This window comes from Myotis davidii, unplaced genomic scaffold (genome assembly GCF_000327345.1).
Source record: "Myotis davidii unplaced genomic scaffold, ASM32734v1 scaffold923, whole genome shotgun sequence".
NCBI lineage: Eukaryota > Metazoa > Chordata > Mammalia > Chiroptera > Vespertilionidae > Myotis > Myotis davidii.
In genome coordinates, this window is record NW_006293789.1 from 580,844 (window position 1) to 596,886 (window position 16,043).

General features: G+C 46.9%; 1 protein-coding gene and 1 long non-coding RNA gene across 3 annotated transcripts in view; one reads left to right on the top strand and one right to left on the bottom strand.

Annotated features, from left to right (window-relative positions):
- Window positions 1–1,698, top strand: part of LOC107183742 — a 4,491-nt gene extending 2,793 nt beyond the window's left edge. The window contains exon 2 of the long non-coding RNA XR_001514559.1: window positions 1,356–1,698. This is a non-coding gene — a long non-coding RNA (uncharacterized LOC107183742). The remainder of the gene's footprint in view (window positions 1–1,355) is intronic.
- Window positions 1–16,043, bottom strand: part of MGAT5 (mannosyl (alpha-1,6-)-glycoprotein beta-1,6-N-acetyl-glucosaminyltransferase) — a 333,468-nt gene that overhangs the window by 63,390 nt on the left and 254,035 nt on the right. The window lies entirely within an intron of this gene.

Here is a 16,043-nt window from a genome sequence, read left to right on the forward strand (position 1 = left end):
TTATCTTGCACTTCTCCTGGTCCCTCCCCTTTTCCTTCAGCCTTACTGCCTGGCCTCGCACCTCCTGCCCTAATAACCAGTCATGTTTGACTCTTTGCCCCGGGGCCTGCTTCCTAAAGGCCCTGGGCTAAGACACTGATTCTGGGTTCTCACCCCTTCACCCCAACCTCCTCAGTGCCACTAGTTCCCCAAACTGAAGATTCAGGTCCCCCCTAGGAAGTTTTCAAAGGCTCCTCATGGCACTGAAAGACCGTGGATGCAGCTGTGCATGTCCTGCATGACCTGGGCTTCTAGAAGCTCTCCAGCTTTATCTCCTACTACAGGTGACCCCTGAACAATGCAGAGGTTAGGGGTGCCCACTCCCTGCGCAGGAAAAATCTGCGTATCACTTTTGACTCCCCAGAAGCTTAGCTGTCCCTAGGTATCTGTGGGGGACTGGTTCCAGGACCCACGCAGACACCAAAACCCAAGGATGCACAAGTTCCCTATAGAATGGTGCAGGACAATGCACAGTCAGCCCTCTCCACCCATGACTCCCAAGTACGGATCAAAAATAGTACAGGTGCCCTGGCTAGTGTGGCTCAGTTGGTTGGAGAGTTGTCCTATGCACCGAAAGGCTGCCGGTTTGATTCCCGGTCAGGGCACAGGCCTAGGCTGTGGGTTTTACATATAGTATTTATGGTATTTGTAATAGATCACATATGGTATCACAATAGTTCCTCATGTTGTGACCCAATGGGGTGTGTACGGGGAGCAATGGATCGATGTTTCTCCACACACTGATGTTTCTCTTTCTCCCCCTCTCTCTAAAATCAGTAAAATATATCTTTGGGTGAGGATTAAAAAAAAAAAAGTACAGGTTTTTATTGAATAAAGTTCACATGTAAGTGGACACCTACAGTTCAAACCTGTGTTGTTCAAGGGTCAACTCTATTCCCTCTTCTCCTCTACCTCCACTTATTCCCCACTCCCAAACCTCTCCTGCGCTATCCAGCCACTGTCTCCACCATGTATGCCCTTCTTTCTTCCTTCCTTTATAAGTTGGCATTCCCCGACTTGGCCAAGGTGAAGTTAGCTGCTAATGTCCTCTGCTGTGTGCATGCCTCAAGCTACAAAATCAAAAGAGCCAACTGGTCTTTAAGCTATAGTCAGTCAAATAATCTCCTTATGAGACAGCAGAGGGACCTGGGCCTGGGAATGGAAAAACTCCAAGTGGCCAGGAAACCAGTGAAGACCAGGTGGCCAGAAAGAAAGCCAGATAAGCTGGCTGCAAGACGTCACCACCCTTCCACTCCCTACTCAAAACACTGAGGTGGCTGATTTTATCTCCCTGCTAACTGCCTGCTTCCTTGCAGATGTTGAAAACTACTGACCCCAACACGTAGTTATCAAGGTTTGATGGCATTGGACCCTCCTGGGCTGGTGATAGTAAGCACACCGCCATCTTGCCCACACAGAGGTGAGAAGTAGTTACCAGGCAACACAGCTGGAAAAGGAAGTCACCTGACTCTGAAATGGAAAATTCCGCAAGCCCACCTTTTAAAAACAGCCTGCCTTTAGACGCAAGCCCACTTTGTCCCCAGCTTGTAAAACAGCCAAGCAAAGTAGGCCCTGGAGCCGGTTCAGAGGCCCTTCCTTTCCTCGGTGCTGCCTCTCTTGTACTCGAACACAAGCTTAATAAAATCCGTCTGGATATTTCTCTGGGGTTTCCTCTTGATTTCTATCTTGGGGAACTCAAGAACCTCAATGCTGATAATACTTTCTTTGCTTCTGCACTTTTCTATAAGTCTATTCCTGGTTCCTAACCATTTCCAGTTTGGTGCCAACTGACCGGAATTGATATTTGCTCACGTAAACTCCTAATTAATATTATAATATTATATTATATTCATCGTCGATTCAACTTCCTTTTAACATCGTCACCAAGTCAAAGGTTCTCTCTTAGGAGTGGAGAGATTTCAGGAAGGGAGGGAGGGAGGGGGAAAGGGAGTAAAAAGGGAACCATCCTCATCTGTCTGCTCCTGGAGGCTGCATACACTTCAGAAAGGATGGGAAAGTCTTCTATTCCGAGATGAGAAATACAGTTCTAAATGCAAATCTGTGAACTTCAGCAGTGACGCAGGAACCATTTACATTATGGAATAATTTCAAGTCTTTGCAGTCATTGGCTCTTTTATTTCCAAGCAACCTCCCAAGGTAAAGGTGTGTGTGTGTGTGTGGGGGGGGGGAGGGTCTTTGTTGTGTCCCATTGAGGCTCCTAGGGATTTAGAAGACTCCAAGAAGCTAACATCCTCGAAACCTGTCCACTTCTAACCCCTCCTCCCCAAACCCTTCTCTCTCCAGGGCTCAATAACTGCAGTGGGAATAATATGAGAACCTCACTCTTTTGTCTCCAATGGGTCCATGGGCAATAAAAATAAGGGAATCTGCTTCCTTTTGCTGGACTGAGCTCCACACTTAATAATGACAACTTGTCTGTGGCAGTGGGTGGACAGGCTGCTTAAGTGTGGTATGAATGAGTGGTTCTAGAACCTACCCACCTTTGAGCTTTAGGAGGAGAACAAAAAATGAATGGGAAGCAAGTGAAAGGGAATAATATGCACAAGCATGTTGCTTATTATTCTTTATTATCAGGTTAGGTGAGAATCATGGCCTCTGGCCTAAAGAAAGAAACTGGGAGACTTCTGAGACTAAGTGGGCAATGCAGAAAGAGCAATCAGCCCTATTTTGTAACTTGATGGATTTATAAATCAGGAATAATATAACTTCTTAGTTATATTAGACACCTTTTATACATGCTGGGCTAGAATTGGGAAAAATTATATGTAAAAGATGCTTTCCTATATACTTCCTTCAAAATATACAGTGGCAACGTTGTCCCCAAACCATAAAATGGGACAAGTTAGAAATGAGTCCCCGACCAAGTTACACAAGTGCCCTCGCTCCCTCCAGATCTCCCCTGTGAACTGGCTGGTGAGTGAGTGCATCTCCGTCTCCCCAGCACTTCCAGGTTCTGCTTTTCTCTGCCTTAGCAGCAGAGCTTTCTGCTATTTAACGAATGCCTCCAAGAGGACCCTGGGGACCCATCAGCCGGTCTGTGAAGACAAGATGCCATTTGACATGACCTCTTTTCTGCTTTGAGAAGGGCAGAAGGTCTTCAACTTGTAAAGCTGGCTTTTCTCCCCCACCCTGCCCACCCCCAATGCAAATGCAGCCAGTTATGGAGAAAGATGCCGCTTCCCCTGCTCTGGCCGCCGCGGGCCTGCAGCGACAAAGCCCATCAGCTCTGCTATTGTGCTCAGAAGGCAGACTGAGGATTGACAAGAGGCCACTGCAGCCCAAATGTGCCACCAGCCCCTTCGGGGGCTTTGATACCAGGCCCATCTGGGTAGTAATCACAGAAAACAGACTATTCAGTGACAAACAGAAAGGTGTTACAATGGAAGGTTAGAGAACCTACAAGCTGCCTTGGCAAAACTGAAGTTGCATTTTTTATACAGTCCCTGGGGTCAGTGAATTGTGGATTGAATGGACGTGACCTGTGAGTCTAGTCTGTCTCATCCATTCCTGAAAAAGTGGAGGTGATATCCCGATGGGCTTTGGCCAGTGCCTGCCAATCAGATGCCATCTAAAGGCAAAGGTCACTCCTCAGGGCCATCCCGTGGGTCTCCAGGGGAGGACTGGGAGCTCTGAGGCTGGGCCCGACTCAGCAGAGCATCATGGTCATACGGTGGAGGGCAGAATGGGCATGAACATGGGCACCTCCCAACAATTAACGTGAGGCACCAGAGGAAGCAAGCAAACAAGGGGTACCCAGTACCCTCCAAAGTGAGCAGCCAGAAGGGAGGAGGAAGGCCATCCTCGGGGAGCTGCTGGCTGGTTTTCCTTATCCACCTAACCAGTAAGAAGGGCCTCCAGGATCACTTGGGGAGCTTCACCTGCCTCCCTGACTTGAAATACCTATGGCTGGAGACTGGGGTGGGAAAATGCCCTGTGGAAGGAGCCGGAAGCAGGGCCTGTTTCCAGGTAGGCAGAGCTCCCAGAGTTCCTCAAAGGAATGGGCGCTTGTTTCCTTGGTGCAGGTGTGGGCTGTACAAGGCCCAACTGGGTCCTGCTGGGAGGACCACCAGAGTGTGGCTGAGGGGACCAGCCTGCAGAGGGAGCCAGGCCGCCAGCCTGAGGTGGCACTGCCTGTGATAATGCCACCTGCAGGTGAGTGGTCCATGGAGGAGGGGGACCTAAAGACCCACAGCAGTCCCACCAGAGGAAAGGCTTGGTGTTGGCCACCCACCCGGAAAGCACTAGTCCTAGATGATGCCAATTCTGTTCCTACAAGAGCCTTCCCACGTCTTGGCCCACCCTCTTCCCTGTGTCTGTGGAAGGACTGTAAACAGCTGGTCTGAGGGATGGGAAGACATCAGCGAGCGGGGGATGACGATCTGCAGGCTTGGGTCCCACCTCCACACTGGCTCCGCAGGCAAGCAGTAGAAGTGGATGGGGGAGCTGACCTTGAAATTATGCTGTTTCCACTATTAAACAGAATTGTAGTTCCATGAAACTGGAGTGGACACTTTAACTACTGCAGTTGGATTGCTCTTGGAGCAAAAAGTCACAGAAGGGTTTTCCATTATTTGTGAGTTACAGGACCTGCCCGAACTTATATCAAGTGGCAGGAAAGAATAACTACAGTTCAAGGGAGAAAAAGTTGTTTCTTGCTTGATTTCAATGGAGTCTCACTCTTTCAATTTCATGGTTACAAATATAAGGTGACTGTAGGTGGAACATGGATAAATTTTTTTAAATTTAATAGCTATAAATCTATTTATTGTGGTTTAGAAAAACACATCCATGTGCATAGCTAAAGTAATTATGTTAAAGACAAGTGCATTAAAATTATTAAGACATTAATAGTCCAGGTGGGATACTAACCAAACGCCCTGACTTTCCTTTGGAAACTGCTACCTAAGAGCAGGAGAGGACAGCCTCGTTCTACAGGCGAGGAAGGGCCGCCTTTTGTCGTTCCACCGAGCACACTGGTGGCAAGACCATGGCCAGGGGACTCGAGGTCACTCCTTTTACCATTAGCTTCTGAGCAGCAAAAATGCAGATAGCGGGAGGGGTGAGCATGGTCCAAACCAAAGAAAAGAAGGTGGTAAACATTTCCACTTCAATGTTGTCTCACTTTGCAAAAGCCCAGGGATGGAAAGCAACCTCATGTACAAGGCCTTCACCCTGCACTGTCACCTGCAAACTCCTCGTCCTCTCACACCAGGCCTTCACCCTGCACTGTCACCTGCCAGCTCCTCGTGCTCTCACACCAGGCCATCACCCTGCACTGTCACCTGCAAACTCCTCGTCCTCTCACACCAGGCCTTCACCCTGCACTGTCACCTGCAAACTCCTCATCTTCTCACACCAGGCCTTCACCCTGCATTGTCACCTGCAAACTCCTCATCTTCTCACACCAGGCCTTCACCCTGCACTGTCACCTGCAAACTCCTCATCTTCTCACACCAGGCCTTCACCCTGCACTGTCACCTGCAAGCTCCTCGTGCTCTCACACCAGGCCATCACCCTGCACTGTCACCTGCAAACTCCTCGTCCTCTCACACCAGGCCTTCACCCTGCACTGTCACCTGCAAGCTCCTCGTCCTCTCACACCAGGCCTTCACCCTGCACTGTCACCTGCAAACTCCTCATCCTTGCACACCAGGCCTTCACCCGGCAGCAGCTGTCACCTGCAAATTCCTCGTCCTCTCACACCAGGCCTTCACCCTGCAGCTGTCACCTACAAACTCCTCGTTCTCTCACACCAGGCCTTCTCCCGGCAGCAGCTGTCACCTGCAAACTCCTCGTCCTCTCACACCAGGCCTTCACCTGGCAGCTGTCACCTGCAAACTCCTCGTCCTCTCACACCAGGCCTTCACCCGGCAGCTGTCACCTGCAAACTCCTCATCCTCTCACACCAGGCCTTCACCCGGCAGCTGTCACCTGCAAACTCCTGGGCGGACACCGTGCAGGAAGCTCCTCTCCCCTGTGAATTTCTCAGGTTGTCTGAAGAAGTCTTTTTCTTCCTTAGGTGAGGCAGAGCAAGGATATTCAGAGAGAAGCGTTTGGAGGGCAGAAGGCTTGGGTACAAGCCTTAGCCCTCTCGGAACTGCCTAGATAAGGCTGGGCAACCCACTTCATCTTTTGCAATGTCAGGTTCCTCAGCTGTAAAATGAGGGGCTTGTTGTTTGAAGGTCCTTGAGCCCCAAGTCCATGATTTTTACGTATGACTCAATGCAGTTTTCTCTCTGCTTTCCCAAGCGGGAGACAAATTAGTCTACAAAGGAAAGCAGGCACAGGCTTCTGCTGCCTACTCCGGCCCCTTCCCCACCAGCTCACCGTTCCTGGTTGGTAACTTCAAGCTGCCCCCTCTTCAGAGAGCTGCCTCCGTGAGGGCAATGACTGACTATTAGGGTTTAGAACCAGAAGACCCTGGTCTCCAGATGGGGCCAACTCTGGAACTATGCATCCTTCAGTTCCCCAATGAGGCGAGCTGAGGCCGGTCTCCCACCAAAAGCCAAGAGTACCTGGAGCATTTGACCCCCAAATGGGATTGTTAACACCCCCTCCTTTAGGTCAAAGATGACTTTCAGTAATAACCATAAAATGAAATGAATAATAATGGTCAGAAAAGAAATGCAGTTTTCTGAACTTTGCATTTATCATGACAATAACAAAAAAATTACCATGTGAAAACAAAAATAGATTAACACCTTTTAATGATTTTAATGTATTTTTCTATAAAGAAAATCTTCTATGCTGGTCTCTCTCAGTAATAAATAACATCACATTGTCTGATTTTGATTGTTAACTTCTCTACAGCTGCCACTGACTCCATCAGAAGCAATGCACTTCATGTATTCATGTTAACAGTGTCCATTATCTTTATCATCACTTACAGAGGAAGACTTTTTACTAATTTCCAGAAGTTTCTTTCATATGAAGCAAGATATACAAGAGACACAAAGTGACCTGCAGACTGCACATCCTACTGAGTTATCACCGCATGCCAGATGAAAAGTAATTGCTTTCCTGCCACTTCTAACTCTTCCACATGTAATTACCTTGCAGCCAGGGGGGAAAAAGATAGTACCTGTCTCAAAAATCACACCTGGCAGCCCTGAAGGGCATATCTGACATGCGACTATGTGAAATCTGGGAGGTGGGGTAAAGGAGAAAGCCCGATTTTGCTGGGAAACAGGCAGGGAAAACTGAACAGGAGCCAAAGCTCACATTTACAGGTAGGTGCTAGTCTGCTCCCTTCATTCCAGAGGCAGCCAGGGGCCCAACCTTCCTGCTGGACCCTCCCCCTGCTGACCCCGCCCTCCTGCTGGACCCTCCCCCTACTGACCCTGCCCTCCTGCTGGCCCCTCCCTCCTGCTGGAATAGGAAGGGAAGCCTGAGTTCCAGGAACCCACACCAGCACAGTAGTCAACAGGGCACTGAACAGGTAAGTGCTTCTTCCTGAACCCTGTAGAAGTAGGGGAATGGGGGAGAGAAGGTGCGACGGGTTCCATTAATTTGACTCTGAATTATACAAAACACAAGACCAGGTCAAACTGTGTTGTGGAGAAACACACCAACAGGCAGTCTGGGACTGAAAAGAGTTTCATTTAGTGCCTCACTTCCTACCGGAGAATTAATGAAATAAACCGACCATAGCATTTGAAGGTGTTCTTCTTTTTAGAACCCTAATCCCATATAATAAAGAGGGAATATGCAAATTGGCCATCACTCTGCCACAAAGATGGTTGCACCCACAGCTGAGGCCAAGTTCCCATAATGAGCCTTAACAAGCAATCAGCAGGGACCTGAGGCTGCGCCGCCGCCCCCCCGGGGCTTGACAGGGGACCTCAGGCCACACCCTCGCCCAGCAGAGATTGATGGGGGACCTCAGGCCATGCCTCCCACCCCAGCCCAGGCTGGGGGACCTGAAGCTACAACCCCCACCCAGCGGGGCTTGACAAGGATGGAACCGGCCGGGTCTGGATCTAGCCCAATGAGAGGCGGCTGGCCAGATCTGGGTCTCACACAATTTTGAGGCACACGTGGGTGGGTGAATTTTGACTCTGGGTCCCGTGGTGCACCCCAAGCTCTGACAGGAGGAAGATTTTCATATACATTTTACTAATTTTCTTTTATCTCTGACACTTCTATTATAGAAAAAGGGCAAATAGCAATATTAAAATATTTCCTCTAATTAATTTCCTTTTAATGTGCACGGATTTTGTGCACCGGGACACTAGTTAATAATAAAAAGCATCACTTCGGGGACACCAGGACAGCCACAGAGATTCAAGTAGGCACAACTGTGCCCCCCAGTGGCATCCCAAGTTCTGATGGCAGAGTCTGCACAGGAAGATGACAGAACCCAAGAAAGATGTCACTTTGTGCTGGAGCTCTTGATGTTGGAAGCTCATGCGCAGGGTCAACAGCACTGCCTCAGAAAGATGGCCCTTGTGCTTGTGGCTCCGACCAGCAGTTGGCATCCAGTGCAAACACCGTCTCCCGGAATGGACGGCAGAGGTGGTCACCTGTCACCAGCCTGCTTCTTCATTCACAGTAGAAGAGGGGAGGGCTGGTATCTGCCTGTGAAAGCATTTCCGCGGGCAGGCCAGCCCCACGCTGATCTGAAGTCATAAGGCCTTTTCTGGGGACCCGTCCACATGTATGTATAGATCGGGGTGAAGAGAGAGGCAATCTGGGTCTTTATTTTATCTGAAACTAACTGCGGGGACCTCGGACAGTTCCCAAGCTCCTGTGTTCTTACCTGTAAAATAAGGGACTATTAAACCTGTCCTATTATCACAGGCACGGCCACAGAAACAATGAGACTCTGTAAGGGAAGGGAAGGGGTGCTATTCCCACACTGTGTGACACACAGATGCACACCCTGTACCTCCGCTGCACCTCCGGGTGCCACTCGGAACGTGGTTGTGGCAGAAGCAGGGTATCCCACTGACCTGGGGCGCAGTGTCTCACGTGGTGGACCCCTCACTCACCAAGGGGCCTCTGTCCTCAACACTGGGCCTTTGATGAGAGGATCCCATCCCAGAGCGGGGGGGCTGGCCCTGGTTGCCTCCGCCTTCCACATGGCTGCTTCGCATTTCTAGTTTTCAGCCCTAGAGCATAAGGGCTGCACTTGTTAAACTTCCTCTCCAAGGCAGCCAGCCTAGTGCCATATGCATTAATACCCACAATTTCATAATGATGGATGTGTCAGTTTGTCATAATGTGCATAATCTCTCCCCTAAGAATAGCAAGTATCGACACATCTTTGTTGGAGAGGCTGGGCCCCAACGTGATAAACGAGGCCATTTAAAATGTAAGGCTCTCTCTCAGGCTCCTTTCTTCCCTGTTCCAACCAAACTAAGAACAACCTTGGAAATTCCAGGCGTAATCTCCCTGCGCCGTCTGAGGAAGCCACAGCGCACAGGCTGAGCCTGACTCCTGCACAGCAGCGCGAGCTCTCTTTAGAGGACTCTAACTGCTGGTTTTAAGTGAAGGATTGATTTTAGGACGGAAGCTAAAAATACCCCCTTCCCCTCTCCTTGAAATAAATCGTAGGCCTCTGGAAATTTCTTCACTTCGTTCCTGACTTTTTAAAAACATCAAGATAGCAAAATAAAAGTGATCAGCCTAATTAGCACATATTTGAATCTGAAATGCTGCAAATGAGTATATTTGGAAAGGGGAAGCAGCTAGAGTGTCTAATTTAGAAGCAGGAGTTTGGAAACCGTGAAAATACACTGGGAGAGTGAAGCTGAGGTCGCACATGTGTCCATTATTTCGGAAAATAATCTGTCACACTTTCAGTGGTTCTCAACCTTCCTAATGCCGCGACCCTTTGACATAATTCCTCATGTTGTGGGGACCCCCAACCATAAAATTATTTTCTTTGCTACTTCCTAACTGTAATTCTGCTACTGTTGTGAATCGTAATGTAAATATCTGATATGCAGGATGTATTTTTATTGTTTGCGACCCACAGGTTGAGAACCGCTATCCTCCTATCTCTCACTCAATCAACGCCTCTCTCCCGCACCCCCGCCCGTTTCTCGGGGCTGTGCAAGTTCTGATGCTCTGCCCCAAACCAAGGCTCATTATACCCTCCCCAGGGAGGTCCCGGGAAAGGGTGAAGGACCTGGGGTCAGGTCATTTGGGTTTGGGCTGGGCTCTGCCACTTGCTGGCTGTGTGTCCTTGGGCAAGTGGTTCACCCACTGCGTCTGGATCCCTTAGGTAACAACCACCTCCTCTTCCAGAGAGGCCCAAAAGACCCCTGAGAGGATGCGGGTAAGTGACGTAACTAGAGAGCTGTGCACACTTAGGAGTCTGCTCGGGACTTCTCGTGCTCTGGAGCAGTCAAGACTTTCTTCTCTATCCCATGCCCCGTCAGCTAACTGCGGTCTCCATGTTTGTTCAGGAGACTCTCCCGCTAACGAATGCCGCCTGCCCTGAACCACCACAGGCAGGCCCCTCTGAAGCACTCTGCAGCACCTCTCTCTTCACTTTCCTCAGGTAGACCACTGATAGCTTACCCTTACCCCCACCCCCCAAGCCAATGGACCCTAATTCCCTCCTCTGTACTGTCTCCACCTTCTTAACCCTTTGAGTGCCAACCAATATCCTAGGAACTATGCTAACATTGCCAAGGCATTTTTTCTGATTTTACAGTTTAGGGAAAAAATTATGAATCGCAAGTAAATGAAGTTACATATTCAAAAACTTAAGGAAACCTTTACTACATTGACATATTTAGCAATATCATCTTCACTAATAAAAGCAGACTTAGAACTGGACGACAATTCGAAGCTTTGATAGCGCTCCCGGCACTTTTGGTGAAAGACAGGAGGAGCACGATCGTGCTCCCCGGCACTCTAGGGGTTAAACCCTGTCTGAAGGTGTGCTGTATCTCCTTCTCCTTGATTCCAAGCTTTGGTATGGGGGCAAGGACCTAGTCACATACAATTCCCATCATGAATCCACACCATCAAGAGATGCTCCATAAACAAACACCTGCTAAATGAAACAGGTATCCTAGAGGCAAAGATCTCTGGGCTCTGAAATAAAGAGAAAGAGCAGCAAAGATGGGAGAGTAGGTGTAACTGATACTGAAGAAGGGATTTTTCTCCAGGAAAAGAAACCATGAGGGGTGGGAAGAGGCCCACATCACTGGAGACCTGGGCCCGAACGGTTTAATGTTTTAAACTATGAACTCTGGCTATGTTAGCAAAAATCAGTGACCATGATCTCACTTAGCTTTTTCTGAAGGGGGACTGGGAATATACATCATGTCACTTAAATTTGTCTTGAGTGGCAGGCAGAGGACTCCTTGCAGAGATATTCATGGAAAGAGGCAGATTAAAGCCACTCAAGAAGCCCGTATCTGAGACGGTGACAGTGCCCTGTCATGTAATTCAAAATAAAATCTCATTTCTGAAAGCAAGAGAAACATACATATTGAAATAATGAAAATAATTTCTTTCTGTATTTTCTGATTTTGAAAAGTAGTTGAAATATATCTTTTGTTTCTGGTGTTTGGTTTGTTGGAGAGCACCATGGTTTTGCTGGATCCTCACATACTGCAACTATTGAAGTGGACCGCAAAGGGGGTACACAGAAAGGTCCCCTGGGGTATAAGGAAAAAAATGGAAATGTGTGCTTATAAAACATTTTCAATGTTTTCATAATGTACATAACATTCTGACGTTACTGTACATTTTATTGATAAATTAATATCCCCAGATTGGCAGGGCAAGCTCAACATTTTTTCACTGACATGGTTGCAATGATCAACCACAAACTGAAGACCAAGTGGCATTCCATCCCTGAACAGAAGAAGTTGCAGACAGCCCTGATAGGTTTGGCTCAGTGGATAGAGCATTGGCCTGCGGACTGAAGGGTCCCAGGTTTGATTCTGGTCAAGGGCATGTACCTTGGTTGCCGGCACATCCCCAGTAGGGGGTGTGCAGGAGGCGGCTGATCGATGTTTCTTTCTCATCGATGATTCTAACTCTCTATCCCTCTCCCATCCTCTTCCTCTATGTAAAAAATCAATAAAATATAATTTTTTTTAAAAAAAAGGAAACCTATTATGTGACCAAAGCAAAGTATTTTGAAGTCAGAACTCCTTCTAGGACTGTTAAGTCGACATTCTCTTGATTGATTTTGTTCACTAATCATATCTATATGATACTAAATATAAAATAAGATGAGCATTAGCATGACTTAAAAATCTTTACCACTGAATCAAATTAATCATACCCTTAATTATCACTGAAAATGGTCATGCGGTCTAATATTTTTATGACGTTAAATTCCATAAACATAATTTTAAAAGGTGACTGCTAACATTAAATCTTGTGTTCTATATAAATTAGTTGCAGACAACCACCTTTCCACGGCAAAATGAAGTCTGCGCGTCACACTCTGCTGGCCTCTGTGTTTCCTAGGAGGGCTGGGGAAAGAGACATTGCAGTAGGAGAATGACAGTACCCTGTCAACTCCAGCAGCATAGAAAAGAGAAAATGAGCCTCCTCATTAAAAAGGTTCAAAAGAGGAGGCATGTGGTCTTCTGCGTCCTTGACAGGATTTCTGAGCTTGGGGCATAGCTCCTCTTCAAGAGCGTCAGTCACCCGACAAATGCCCTCTTGGACAAAAACACAAGTATTCCAAATGCATTGCAGGAGCGGCTTGCCATATTCCACATCAGCTCTGACTGCAAACCCATTCAGGTCACCTTCACACACCATTATCTCAGCTCTCCACCAAGCCGTTGGAGACCATATGTGCATGACTGCGGGCCGCCGGGTCTCCAAGAAAAACCTAATCACTGGGAAACCCATCTAGCCGGTGGGTCTCACAGCTCAGGTGGTAAAGCAGATGGAGGTAGAGCAGAGGCTGAGGCTTAACTCTATTTGAGAAAAAAAATTTTTTTAAGTGAGAAAGCTTTCCTTTTAAAAAGGAGCAAGTCTGGAAGAGGCAGAGGGTACTAGCTCTGCAGATGTGATCCAGTTCCGTTTTCTTTAGATGGCTTTTCACATGTTCCTAAACCTAGCATTTCTGAAACTTAAATCGGCTACATTTATAAGTCCAATAAAAATAACTGCAATGGACTGAAAAACATAAAATACATTTAAATTAAGTGACTTCATGAAGACATTTAATTAGAATATCACCGTTTGCATGGATCGAGGCGATGATTCCTAAGGGCTGAGAACATCAAGGAAAGTGAGATAACCACACTTCTGTGCCTCCGGATGTTAATAGCCAGCCACACCTATGAAGCAGCCTTGCAAAAAAACAAACGTGAGTTTGATGAGGCTGTAATTTTGTATCTACCAATTTCAGCAAACAGAGCGGGGAGAGAACGGCGGTAAGCCACACCACGGGGTGTGATTAGTCAGAGTCAGTCTATGGGATTATAGCTGGCTTTCTTCAAAAATAAACTTCCTTTAAGAGAGACTTAAGGAACATACACGATCACAATGTGTGGATCTTATTTACATCCTGATGGATTAAAATGAAGAAAAAAAGAAATAATCTAAGAAATCTGAACAATGACTGTATTTATTTATTAAGTAAGTTATTATTATTAGGTGATAATGGTACTGTGGTTACATTCTTTGAGTTTTTATATTTTAGAAGTACCCACTGAAATATTTAGGGGTGAAATCATATGACATCTTGGGTTTGCTCTAAAATAACCTGGGAGGGCGGGGGGCGGCGTGGATAAGATAAACCATGACTGGCCTCGAGTTGATAATTGGTGAAGCTGGGAGATGAGTTGGTATATGAGGGCTCATTATACTGTTCTTTCATTAGAAATTTTTCATGATAATATTTAAGGGAAAAAATGTCACTATTGTTTATTCTCAGAAAAGCTTTTTAATGCTCAGAAGTGGGAAGAAGAACTCATTTGTTGTCCTGACTTTTTGGGGAAGAAGTGTCAAGTCTGAGCTTTAGACAGCTCTCATTTTTGTCTCTGCTTCACTTTTGTGCATCCTTCTAAAATCCAAGGCTCTGATCCCCATGAAGTCAAGCTGATGTTTTCAAGTGTCTCCTAATTTCTCATCACCAGGATTGCTGTGATCACAGTGTAATGCTGCAAAGTGTCCTGATTACTCAACAATCACCTAAACAGTCTTCTTCCCTTGGGTATTTCCATTCAGTCTTCCACTCATAGACATAGTTTTCCTCTGGCTTTGGAGCTCTTGGATACATGTTTGAATATTCAACCCTCTGTGGTTAAAGAGGGCTGTTTTCTCCCCATATTTCTGCCCCTTCTTGTTCCCCTTCACCAAACAACCCTGTGTTCCTCAGGACCGGGTCACGGGAATGAGTGACCTCCTCCTTCTCCCTCCAGCACGAGGTGGCATGAGGCAAGAGCTCGCTGGGCGCTTTGCTCTCGGCTGAACACGACTTTGAGCAGAGATGGCACAGCCACGCTAGTGGGTGCAGTGCTCCTGTGTGCCCAGCTCTCAGCTCGGTACAATGACTCTATGCAGCATTTCAGTCAATTCTCAACTACCGCCTCAGAGGAAGGGGCTGCCGTTTCCATCTCACACAGGCATGGACAAATGGAGGCTCAAGAGATTGAGAAACTTGCCTAAGCTCACCTGATAAGCTGCATGGCAGAATCAGAGCCAGAACACAGCTCTTCAGCACTGCTCCATGACAGCTAGTTTGTGTGTCAGCTTCGTAAAGAGAATCACACACACACACACACACACACACACACACACACACACACAGTGTCCCAGAAACGTATACACACTTTGGATAATTATTCATTCTAATGGGTTGAATCAGAAAAGAAAGAAACATCAATTGAGCTATCAGCTGTTAAGTGTTTGGAGTGACACCCTGTATATATTTATCTAACTGCCATATTCTTACAGTGATAACATTTTTTTGTTGCTCTTTATTTTTATCTTCACCCCAATTTTTGCTTATTCTGAGATGTCCCACACAAGCTTATCCCTGGGTATATAACACTATCCTCCCTACCCTTTCATGTAATACAAAGATAATCTTAGTACATATCCCCTCTGTGGTGGAGATAGCTGGTGGCTACCCCCTCTTCTTGCTTATGAACAGAACCTCACTTTTATTTGGGGCAGAAATAGCCCCAGACTACACCTCCCAGTCTCCTTGGTAACTGGGGTAGGTGAGTACAAATCACAAGAGAGTCCTTTAAAGACAGCTGCCTCAGCAGAGGAGCATGCCCTTTCTATCCTTCCCTTCTTCCTCTTACATCCTCCGTGGATTGAGGGCCTAATGGCAGGAGCTCCAGCAGCCATCCTGGATCAAGAGGTGACTTTGAGGATGGGCACCATTACTAAGGTGACTGAGTAGAAAGACAGAAACAGCCGGGGTTCCAGATGATAGGCTACTACAGCCGCCCTGAATCGTCTGTTTTTCTTGAGTGAGAGAGAACTCTTAAGTTATTGAGAAACTCATTTTTCAGAGTGTATGTGTGTAATTGAATATCCACATTTGAATGCAATTTCTGAATTAATACACCCACCCACTGCAACATTCTGACTTGGGGAACTTTAACCCTACCAGACCACTGTACCGATTTTTCGGTAATTTCCACACAAAGATGGAATATTGGCGCTAGATGAAAGGTAGACCTATTTTCTACAATGTCTCCAAGTTCCATCTTATTCTAACCACTTGTTTGCATGTAACTAACATTTTTCTATATCATGCTGGTTTTTTCTCTTTAATGCTCAGGAGTTCAAGTATAGGGGACAGTTAGGTTCAGGGCCTCAGGTCTGGTAGACTTAAGCTTCACCACAACCCAGTGAGGTGGAAATTGTGCCTATTGCAGAAATTGCTAGTTGCTTCTCAGTATCCTCCCTTCTTTTAATAATATAGCCTTCTCCAAAGTTTAGCAAGATGCATATAGAGAGAAATGACACTTCCCAGCTTCCCTTGCAACTAGATTTGACCATGTGACTAAGTCTAGCCAATGGGAAATAAATGG